The sequence below is a fragment of the Callospermophilus lateralis genome, unplaced genomic scaffold, assembly GCF_048772815.1.
Source record: "Callospermophilus lateralis isolate mCalLat2 unplaced genomic scaffold, mCalLat2.hap1 Scaffold_144, whole genome shotgun sequence".
In the NCBI taxonomy this organism is placed as follows: domain Eukaryota; kingdom Metazoa; phylum Chordata; class Mammalia; order Rodentia; family Sciuridae; genus Callospermophilus; species Callospermophilus lateralis.
This window is the reverse complement of record NW_027512584.1, coordinates 1155427-1167256: the sequence shown is the minus strand read 5'-3', so window position 1 is coordinate 1167256 and position 11830 is coordinate 1155427. Positions and strand designations below refer to the sequence as shown.

Sequence of the window (11830 nt, the reverse complement as noted above, 5' to 3'; positions counted from 1 at the left end):
TTCTCAAACTAAAAAGATTTGGTAGAACTGGAAATAATGAATAGCTCCAATAATTCCATTCTGACTAAATTTACTTTATGAGTATTTACTAGCAACCAATAAGGAAGAAATTTATCCAAATAAAATAAAAATAAATTTAAAATAAATAAAAACATGAAATTTCCAATTTCTTCAATTTCATTAAAACTCAAATAATTAATTTTTGAGCTATAAGAACAGAAATAAAGATGTAAGCTCTCTCTGAGGAAGGAGCAGAGACAACAGCTGACTCACCATTCGCTGATTTAGACTTGCAAAGCCAAGGCCATGGCTACTGGACATCTCTGAAGAGCTGCTGAAGGACACCCAAGGCAAGGCAGAGGCCAGCAGAGCATCATAGATGTCTGCAGAGAAAAGCAACATATGAAGGTTAGCACACTGGGAGAAGCTCTCCTTTCTCCTCTTCATTCCTTCTCTCATTTCTTTTTTAGTTAAGAGGTTAGAATTTGAACCATCTTGGTCATAAGCCTATTAGTCTTTGCCTGACAATAGACTAATAAGGAAAATAAAAGCCCTAGTTTCCAGTCTTTGTAATTATTTTATTATAACTATTCCCATCATGGCCAAGTCAGTGTGATGTGGCTGGAAGGCACACAATCACACACCATGGAACACTTCTATCCCACACACACAGAAGACACATAAACAGCCTGAAGTGCAGGGAGCATAGCAAGACACCATAAAAAAGCAAAAGTGGTGAGTTTTGATAATTGATTACCTGTATTTTTAAAATGATTTGATTAGTTTCACATTTACATAATTTAATTTTACTTTTTTATTTTTGCACAGATTCTATCAAGAATACTTTTATTATACAGTTATCATATGTACACTTTGCTTTGAGGAATATTTACATGCAGGGAGTTCAATTCTAAAGCTCCATTTTATCCATATCAAGTATAACACACATTCACCTTACAGGGAATGAGCCTCACAAGAACGAGATATGAAGTTATTGCTTTCTGAACAGAGATCCCTGATTAAACAGAATCTTCCAAATCAAGAACAAAACTGTGTATCCTCTTGCTTCTTTATACCCTGTGTACAGATTAATAAAATTTAAAGACATGTTATAAATTACCCCACCAGCATTAAAATAATAATATTAACTTTTATTAATTAAAAGGTAATATTAAAATCGAATCCTATTTCTCAAAAGCTTGTAAGTAGTGCACCAGTATTTACAGATGCCATTAAACTATGCATAAATAAGTCTGTACACTCAACACACTGTTTCTCAAAATACAGAGCCTCCACAGGGGTTTGAGGAGTGACAGGCAGCAGCAAATGCTTAGTTCTCATCCGTTTCAAGTTTACTTGAAAAATCAAGATCTGAAATAAATATGCATATAAAACTTTCAGTTCCTTACAGGAATGTGTCACTCCAAAGAGTCACCCATTTAAAGAGTTAACTTTCAAAGTTAAAAAAAAAAACAGACAAAATAAAAATGAAATGTCAGTAGAAATTGTTCCTACAAGTTTCCTACAACAAGAAGGCCCCTCTGTGCACTGGGTGTGCCCCAATGTAGCACCTGCTCACTGGCAGCAGAGCACATGGTACTTTTGCCTCCTCCTGGAGTGCACCATCACCGAGGTAGGTAGATAATCTGAATATCATTAATCTAAACTTTCAACAGCTAGGCGTATGATTTCTTGTCAGCCCTGGGGAACTTATGAGAAGGTTCTAAAACTCTGTAGCACCACTTTCAGAGGAAGGAGGGATGGGGTTCCAAAAAATAAAGGCTGAACAATTAAAAACAAAACAAAAACCAATACTTGTCACCTTGGGATAATGTGTTCAAGGACAGACACTGCAGTGCTAGAGAATCCGCAGGGATCCCAGAGGGCAGGTCAAGATCCTTCATGCTTCAAGTGACAGAGGACTTTGGATAGTTGGATAAGGGGTTGGAATCTCCTCCCCCAGCAAGGGTGCCTCCAGTCTGTCCCAGTGGAGATGGATTCCTCTGTCCTTTCCCCTCTGGCCCTGTGCTCACCTCCGTTTTACTCCCTCTGCTTCTCAATTTTCTCCAGAGTCTTATTAGAATCTGCTGGACTCTGGTCTCTGGGGTTAATATAGGATTTGTCTATGAGAATCAGGGCTTCTTTGATGTAGTTCTGCACCCCAGACACAGGAGTACAGGTGACATGGCTGCCAAACCCGTGGGTAATCAGGCTAAAATAAGACAAGCAGTTCTGTTTGTAGGTTTCTAAGACCAGGGAGTGCCTTTTGTTGCCATTGTGTGTTTGGTCTTGATTGAGAAGGTCCGTGAATTCTTTACAAACTTGCTGAGCCTCCCACAGTGTTATTCTTTCTTGTTGCCATCTTGGTTTACTCTCCTAGGTAAGGCCTGGTTAAATATTAGGCCACTGGCTTACTAGAAAAATCCACTTCACAGCCCTATGCAAAGCCCCAAGCCAAGTGAACAGCTTTTCCTTCCACCAAGAATGTCAGGAGGATCACAAGAGCAGCTCTCTGTCTCCCAGCTGGAAGTTTCAGGCCAGTCTTGTCCAACTTTTCCCACAACTATCAGCCAGTTTTGGGCTTTGTTTTTTGAAAACACCTCCCAGCAGAGAGGCCTTTAAGCATTCAGAAAATGACAATCACCTCTGCACTTCAGCCACAGTCACTTACATTTGGATGTGGAGCTGAAGAGAGACAATCTTCCCAGAACCGAGCAGAAGACCTCATAGGATTCATCAGGGCTGTCACCAGCTCCTTCTGACAGGGGAGACTCAGGGGGTTTTAAGCCATGGAAAATGGGACCTTTGCAGATTACCGTCTGATCATGCCCAGGCAGGTTTGGGTTGACATTCTTCACCTCTTCTATCTGGTGAGCCATGTTGTGGAGCCTCAGGTTCTTTGCCAGGCCTGTAGCATTCAGGGTGTGCATGTGGGGCAACAGCAGATCTGAGCGGCTGTAGGCATCCCCGAGGACGCCCACAGCACTTCCTCTATCCCAGAGAGTTGAGGAAGCAGGCCGGCCAGGCGCCCTAGTTGTAAAGGCAGGGCGGCACCCTCCTGACTCTGGTGGCCAGGCCAGGACCATTGCTGACTGTTGGCGGCCACAGGCTGGTGCAGGGGGCTAATGGCTGCAGCATAGGCTTTACTCAAATGTGAGTAGGGATCCATGGACTGAGTGTAAGCCAACTGCTGCTAGGGCGGTGGAAAGTAGGGTGGCTGCTGGTATTCAGGAGTCCAGTGTGGGACCGCAGCCTGATGGAGCTGTAAAGATGCTGCCCTGCAGTTAGGTGGGAGATGCGCTGGTGGGGGTGGGGCTGAGTCCTCAAAACCCTGCGGGAAGGTCTGGGCACTGGGTTTCCAGGGCATTCAGAAGCACCAAGTCAGGACATCCGATCCCAAGCCAGATAAGTCCAAGCCTGTGCTCCAGAGGTAGGTCAGCTTGCAGCAAACACTGTGCCAAACGTGCTTGCTCATCAGCCACAAATGTTGGAGTCATAATTTAATTTCAAATAATAACTATATTCTATTTTTTTATTTTTATTTTTTTTAAAGATGAAGGGTATCAGGCAGTGCATTCTTTTAATATTTATTTATTTATTTTATTTTTCGGTGGACACAACATCTTTGTTTGTATGTGGTGCTGAGGATCGAACCCGGCCGCATGCATGCCGGGCGAGCGGGCTAATGCTTGAGCCACATCCCCAGCCCAATGACTATATTTTAACACTGATTTGTAAAACTCATGAAAAGTTAAAGGTTGGCTCTTGCTAGCTGCTGAAAACTGGTACTAGCACATGACTCAATGGGGACATATTGTAAAGATTTTCTGAATGTATCCCAGGACGAATACATAATATATTTCATGCAAATTTAAACAGGAAAATTTAAGTTATGTTTTAAATACACATGGAATCTGATATTCATGTAGAGGCATGGATTCAAAATAGGTCTAAGTCTTGAGGTAATATTAGGTTTAGTATTGTACAATAAGGTTGTTTGGGTTTTGCCAAGAGATCGTGCAACATCAACTCTATATATACTGTGAAATTCAATTGAGTTAATAGAATAAACTTAGAGTTAACATGAAATTTTGAGTTGGGTGAGGAGTCATTCTAGAGGAAAAATATCAGTATTGGGAAACATGAATATACATAAGAATGTATCAGTGAAAAAATTAGACCAAAACATAACATCATGTATGATCTGAATCACAGAAGGACATTAGGTGGGGAATTTGGATACATAGTATGTGTGTGTGAGAGTGTGTGTGTATATATATATATAAATTCTGTGATGCAATGATGTATCCTATAAGTCAATAAATGATGACACAGTAAGTGTACCATTAATAATGTAATGTCTTAGCCAATATCCACTTAAATGTGCACAGTATGTAGGTTTATTGGGGAGAACAAAGAGTTTAGGCTTAATAATGAATTATCATTCACAGTAGGTTTTGAGTGATGTAGTGAATGATAATGTCAGCCCCCATGAGAATCCATAAGCAGGTACATTGGAAAATATGTATGAAATTTGATAAAAATATATAAGTTCTGAGATATAGAAATGTATCTCATATGTTATATGATTATTAGTATTTTTAAATGGAGAATGGCAGAATATAGAAGATGAAGAAGACACAAAATCTACAGTCACCATTGGCATTGAATATTCAATGTTTTACTCAAGAAACACATAGGAGTTCATAGGTATACTGAAATGTCCTACAAATTCAATTTTGGTATTAACATAAGTTGAGGATTTATATTGAATTATCTGTCAGTCACATTACTGTTATGAAATGAATATGAATATCAGATAACATGCATTTTTTTTCACTACACCTCTTAAAAACTTTGATAACTATGGTGTTTTGATAGGGAAATATATATGTTTACTAATTTTTTTCCAGTTGATTCATGAATATAACTCAGGACTTATACATAATATATTTCTTACAAATTTAAAAAAATGAATTATGTTTTAAGTGTATATGTAATCTCATATTAATATACAGGCATGGATTGGAAATAGCTCCAATTCTGGTGGTAATGTTAGGTTTAGTATTGCATAATGAGTTTGTTTGGGTTTTTATTAAGTGATCCTATAGGTTTCTCAAAAATTATGTATGATTAATAGATTGTTCACACCCAAATGAGTAGTAAAACAAATATATGCATTGGAAAACATTAATTTTAAGGCACTGGGTTTGATCCTCAGCATCACATAGAAAAAATAAATAAAATAAAATTATCTACAACTATATATATATATTAATGTAGCAATAATTTCTTGGGCATATCTAAGCACTTCACCAGAATTAAAGGGAACTTTCTTTCTAGTTCAGGCACTTGATGTAGTTTCCAAGGAAGAACTAGAGTAGGTATATTCTTAGGTAGTAAAGTGCACTAAAACATTAATTCAGTGGGGTAGCTTTTAGTGATAAGGTTAAAATATCCTTTTTTATACTAACAAAGCAAAGATACTTCTGAAAATAAACAGCCATATCCCCCCTTTTTGGAGTTCAGTTGCCTAGTGGCATTTTATTATTGAAAGCTCAGTCCTGATCCCTGATTCCAATCCAATGATGAGAACATGGTTTTGAGAAAAAGGAAAAATAAGTTTTTGCTTTGCCAGCAAAGGAAAAATATAGTGGACTCCTGTTCCAGAGGCTGTGATTCTCCCCATTAGGGCCACCAACATGTGCTTAAAGGAGTCACTCAAAGACTAAATTCCAAGTGTTCCCTATTCAGAGTTGTAATTCACTTCTTAATTTGGGTAATAATCAATTGTGAATTTTCAGACTGTGCCTGCCCTAGTGACTCCATAGTGTGTAGAAAAGCAGTGCTCAGGCTGTACCTGCCCTGGGTGCCTCCATGGTGTACACAACAGCAGTTCTCAGGCTGTGCATGCCCTGGGTGACTCCATGGTGTACAAAATATTAGTTCTCAGGCTGTGCCTGCACTGAGTGACTCCATGATGTGTAAAAAAGTAGTTCTCAGGCTGTGCCTTTTCTCGTGACTCCATGGTGTGTAGAACAGTAGTCCTCAGGCTGCACCTGCCCTGAGTGACTCTATCGTGCACACAACAGCAGTTCTTAGGCTGTGCCTAACCTGAGTGACTCCATGGTGTACACAACAGTAGTTCTCATGCTGTGACTGCTCTGAGTTACTCCATGGAGTGTAGAACAGCAGCTGTCAGTCTGTGCCTGCCCTAATGACTCCATGGTGTATAGAACACCTGTCTCAGTCTGTGCCTAAACCTTTCTTACTCCATTCTGCAAAGCAGTAGTTTGCTGTGAGCTTCTCCATTTTGAGTTTATGTGCTAAGGTAGAGTGACCATACCTCTTTGTTCAAGTAAACAGCTGCTTTCTGCCTGATACCCCCACAAGGCATAAGTTACTAAGTTTCTTATGCATGCCAGTGTTATGGTTAAAGCTTTGTCCCGGGTTTCATAAACTGACTTCTAGACCACTCACATATAATTGAATCAAACCTTTATTGAAGCACACCGGTGGTGACTGACCAGAACATAAAGATGTTCTACTGATCAGTTCTAAACAATTGCAAGGGCACTCCTTATAAGCCTGAAAACTGCAAAAGAGACATATGGGGGTCTAGTCAATGCAAGCAAGCCAGGTTACAGAGTGGGAGAATGCAGTCAGGTAGAGGGAAGCCTAACCAATCACAGTTAACCCAATCACCCCAGTTACAGAAACAGGGCCCCATTACCCTAGTTACAGAAACAATACCCCATTAGGTCCATGTTCTTAAATGTTTCTGTAGCAAAAGGAAAAGAACATCTTGCCCCAGTCATTACTCATGTACTTGGAATGTTTGTTTTACAGAATGGAGTCACAAAACAAAATGGAGTCACATATACTATCATATTTACTATCACAATTAGACCCAGTTAAATATCTCTATGAGCCTCCATGCTTCACTTGCAAGACTATTTTCAAGGATGATACCATTATGCCTATAGTTGAGCAAACTTAAGACAATATATATCAAATATCCTTCAGGGAAATATGTTAGGATACCAAAGAGCTGAGAAGTTATTCCTGAGTGTGAGGAAGAACTGGAAGCTTCTTTATATGATTCTACCATGTGATCTCTGTGATCATATGGAATCTCTGTGCACCTGTGTATTTGTCTCTGTTCTCTATCTCTACAACCTACACCTTCACTACCTTCACTGTTAGTTATCAGTATTCTCCCATATGTGACTTTATATACTTAGTTTTGAATCCTAGTTTTGCTGTTAACAAACTATTGCTTTGTCTAAAATTTCTTCTTGTAAGGTAGACATAAAAAAATAGTAAATTAATTAAATCAAGGACACTAAAGTACTTATTAATTAGTTGGGCACCATGCAAAATAAGGTGATATTACTTGTGTTTGTTAAATGTTTTTCTCTTCCATGTGTTTAAATTTTAAATTATACATAAAAACATTTCAGAAATGTGTCCTATAGACTAAAATAAATCTTAGGTGTTTTAACCAATAAACTACTTAACTCCATTAGCACACTATAGATGACAGCCCTTTTCATGAGTGACATTGAACTGGCAGAGGACAGTTGGAAATATGGTACAAACTGAGTGTTAAATAAATATAAACTTGATACATAAAAGTAGGGTGGAAATGAAAGAGAGAGATTCTAGCCTCTGTGCTTAGATCCCTTACATCTCTTCTCCACCTCACACCTAACATTCTTGAATAAAAAGCAAAACTTAATACATTATAAAATCTGTAGTATGGGAACTGAGAGTACATGGATTTGGAAAATCTTTGGGGAAATGTGGAAATTTTCTAAAACTAGTATGGTATTATTTGCACAACTCTGAAAACTTACCAAAAATATTAAATTTTACACTTTACATTGAATTTTTATACCAGGTGAATTTTATGATATGTAAGTTATACTCCAATAAGGCTACTTTAAAAATTCAAATTACATTGTATTTTAAAAGCTTTGAGTGCCTTCAGTGATGCTTATAACTTAACAAAAAACACACACACACATATTATAATTATTAGATAAAGTTGAATGTACTGTTGCTAAAATAGGGGAATAAAACAAGTTATAGCAAACCCAAAAATTAGAACTTAATTCAGAAGATTCAAGTGGCTGTGACACAAATGGATCTGGTACTAGGCAGTTTACATATTTTATTATATGTCCCTTTTACATTTCTCTCTCTCTCTCTCTCTCTCTCTCTCTCTCTCTCTCTCTCTCTCTCTCTTTCCAGGAAACTGAACCTAAGGTACTTGAACACTAAGCCACATTCACAGGACTTTTTGAAATATTTATTTATGGATAGGGTCTCATTAAGTTGCTGAGGGCTTCACTAATTTACTGGGGCTGACTTTGAACTCAAGATCCTCCTGCCTCAGCCTCCAGAGACTCTAGGGTTACAGGTGTGCACCACCATGTCTGGCTACGTGTATCCTTAAATTTTTTTATTATGTCTTGGACTGATTTGCAAAATAATTTAAAAACATGGCGCAGTCAGGCTGCAGCAAAATAACCGGGGGTGACAAACAACTTGTGTACATTGATACAGCAGGAGTGCAGAGCCATTTATTCTAGGACAGGAGGGATATATATATATATATATATATATATATATATATATATATATATATATATATATATATATATATATATATTCCACACAGCTTATCTTAATTAACATAAACTAGATACAACAGTCAACCAATAAGGAATCTCCATACTTAATGGCTCGCTTGCGTTACTTCACAAACCACTCCCTCTGCAAAATGCCAGGCACCATCCTGACTTGTTTACAGACCCTAACAAGTACAAGTTTATATTCCAATGTTTTGTTCTTTTTTAATATTTGTCTTTTAGTTGTAGTTGGACACAATCCTTTATTTTATTATTGAAGAATAATCATCTCTATTTTAAATGGAATGCTATATTTATTCTTAAATGCAATCAATCATGTCATACACCAGAATGTTTTAAATCCAATTGGTGAATGAATCATTTTCCCTTCTTAATATGGAGATTATCATACCATCTTTCTATTTACCCTTATTCTGAGGTAAAACATATTTAACCATGTTTCCAAATGCAAGTATACACTAATTTATACAAAAATAGCATATGCATAAGAAGCTCCAAAAATAAAACCAGAATTTTCTATCTGAAGATTACTGTCACAGTTTCACAAAAATAACAGGGGTGAGTTTCAATTAAAGAACAAAACATTGGGCTGGGGTTGTGGTTCAGTGGTAGAGTACTCACCTTGTATGTGCAAGGCTCTTGGTTCCATCCTCAATACCCACAGGAGCAAGAGTATCTGGCCTTGGGGATGGCACCAGAGAATCCAGAGTCACCCGGGTTGAAGAGTAAAGAAATACCCTTGTGACACATCTGAGGGATACTCCTGTGCAGTGGGCAGGTGGCCTGTCCTCTGTCTTTCCCCAGCTCATAGGCATGGGCTGCCCTCTATGTGTCCCTCCCCACCACAGAAGTAGTGAAGTGCCCAAAGCCTTCACAGAGACCTCCAGCTCTCTCATGGGACTGCGAAACAATATGCTGTAGCTGGGGTGTTTGCAGCCCTGGGGGGAACACCCTCCAGTCTCATTTTTGCAAATAGCATTTATACTAATGTGGGTAAAAAGAAAATGCAGAGAAGAAACTGTATGAGACACTTGAAGTTTCTGACTGAAGCTCAGGTCCTGCTGGTTTAGCACAAACCAATGACAGTCATCAAGGAGGACCATGATGCAGATGCCCTTGAGGCCTCTAGAAGTTCCTCTCATGGAAGCTTGGGATCCATCCAAACTAGTGCATTGCAGCCATGACACACTGAGATGTGCCCCATGCTGGGCTCTGTAAGCCAGTTGGCCTTAGGGTTGGGAATTTAGGCCCCCTGGTGACAGCAGTGGCAGGAAGTTGTAGGCTTCTGTGAAATTGTCACATCATCCTCTTACTTCTTGGGATCATTCTGTGCCTCTTTAAGAGCCCAGTAGCACAGGAGGGCATAACCCAGTGTGTGCATTGAACTTCTTAGTTTGGTAATTGCATGAACTTTTCAAAATCCTTCCTTTCTTCAAAAAATAAGCAGTAGTTATTTCTATCTTTGGAAAATTCCACGAAGCACAATATATTCTCACTGCATAAAATCCATGTACTCTGTGGCACTATCTAAGTTTCAGTATTAGAACTATACTTTCAAATTATTGAATCCTCAATTCAGAGTAATTTCATAGGTTTTTGTTACAAATACTTCCAGCTTTAAATACTTTTAAGCAAATTGAGATGACAGATATAATTTTAAACCTTGCAACAAGAATGACCTCAGACTGTAAATTTTCTCTATCTCATTGTCCCCAAGAATGACAGAAGTCTGGGGGCCACTTGTTTTACTCATCTTTGTTTCTTCTGTGACCAAAAGACTTCAGATATCTCTGTTGATGTCAGAGATTCAAAAACTACACTACAAGGCTTTGAATGAATGATGCATACCTTAACTACACAGAAGAACTGCAGCCAAATACAATGGTAAGAATAACTGACTTGGATTGAGGTTAGGAGAAAAACATCTGTCACAGGACAGAAAGTGGCTTTCATCTTGAAGGTGGAGAGCACCATTGGACAGCTAACTACAAGAATGTTACAGAGCTAATCCTATAACTTGGCTTACTTTAAAAAGTCTTTGCTTTTGATGGTCTCATATGCATGATCAATATTTCCTGAAGGCATTGACCACCTGGTGGAAGGGTTCCCCAGAGGCTTGGTGTGGCCACACTACCTGAGAACATGAAGGTCATTGGCCCTCCACTCTCCAGGAAGCAGGCATTTTTAAAAGGTCATGTCTTTGCTATGGAATGTGTGGGAACCCTGAGTGAGATGCTCAAAGACTTCCAGTGCATGCTCTTCCTGAAGTAGTTGGTAGTTTTGGAATGGACATTTCCCATTGGTGTCTCCTAGTGTTCATGTAGGGTGAGGGCCTCCTTACCTTCCATCAGGTCAGCAAAGATGCAGCAGTAAATTGACATTGTCTCCTGCTTGGTCTCTCAAACATAAGACCTGTGCTCATACCTCGAATCCAGACCTAGCTCAGTCAGGGAGACATGGTCTTGCTGCTCCAGCCACCCTGGACAAGACTCAGTTCTGAGATGGAGTTAAGTCAAATTCCATGATTTTCTCATTTATTGGAATAATATCAGGCAGTTCTTATAGAAGCCATTGGTAGTCACTACAGACTATCACAGAAAGAATTTGAACCCGCTTCTCTCATTTCAGGATTTAAAAAGTGAAATGTTCATTTAAGAGTCTGTTTTTCTTCTAATAACTTGTTTTAGTCCTAAAAATTCTTTTATCCTAAGGGCCATATGTAATAATGTATTTAAAGTAACTCAAAAGAAGTCAGTGAGATTACTAAGAGTATGCTGCTTATTGTCCCCAAGAATGCCAAGAATCCAGGGGCCCCTTGGTTTACTCAGCTTTGTTACTTCTGTGACCAAAAGACCCAACAAGAACAATTTTAGAAAGAAGAGTTTATTTGGGCGCTCATGGTGAGATTGCAGTCCATAGACAGCTGGCTCCATTACTCAGGGCCCCAAGTGAGAAAGAATATCACGGCAGGAGACTGTGGTAGAGGAAGGCAGCTCAGGACATGGCCCCAAGAAACAAGAGAGAGAGAGAGACTCACTCACCAGATCAAAAATACATACCCCAAATACATGCATCATTGACCCACCTCCTCAAGCCGTTATTCTACCTGCCTGCAGTTACCATCCCATTAAACACCATCAGGGAAAAATACACAGTTTGGGTTAGGTTCTCAT

General features: G+C 39.0%; 1 pseudogene; it reads right to left on the bottom strand.

Moving 5' to 3' along the window:
• Window positions 1–2040: 2040 nt before the first annotated feature.
• The window catches only part of LOC143387861 (transcription factor AP-2 gamma-like), a 35385-nt pseudogene continuing 25595 nt past the window's right edge, over window positions 2041–11830 (bottom strand).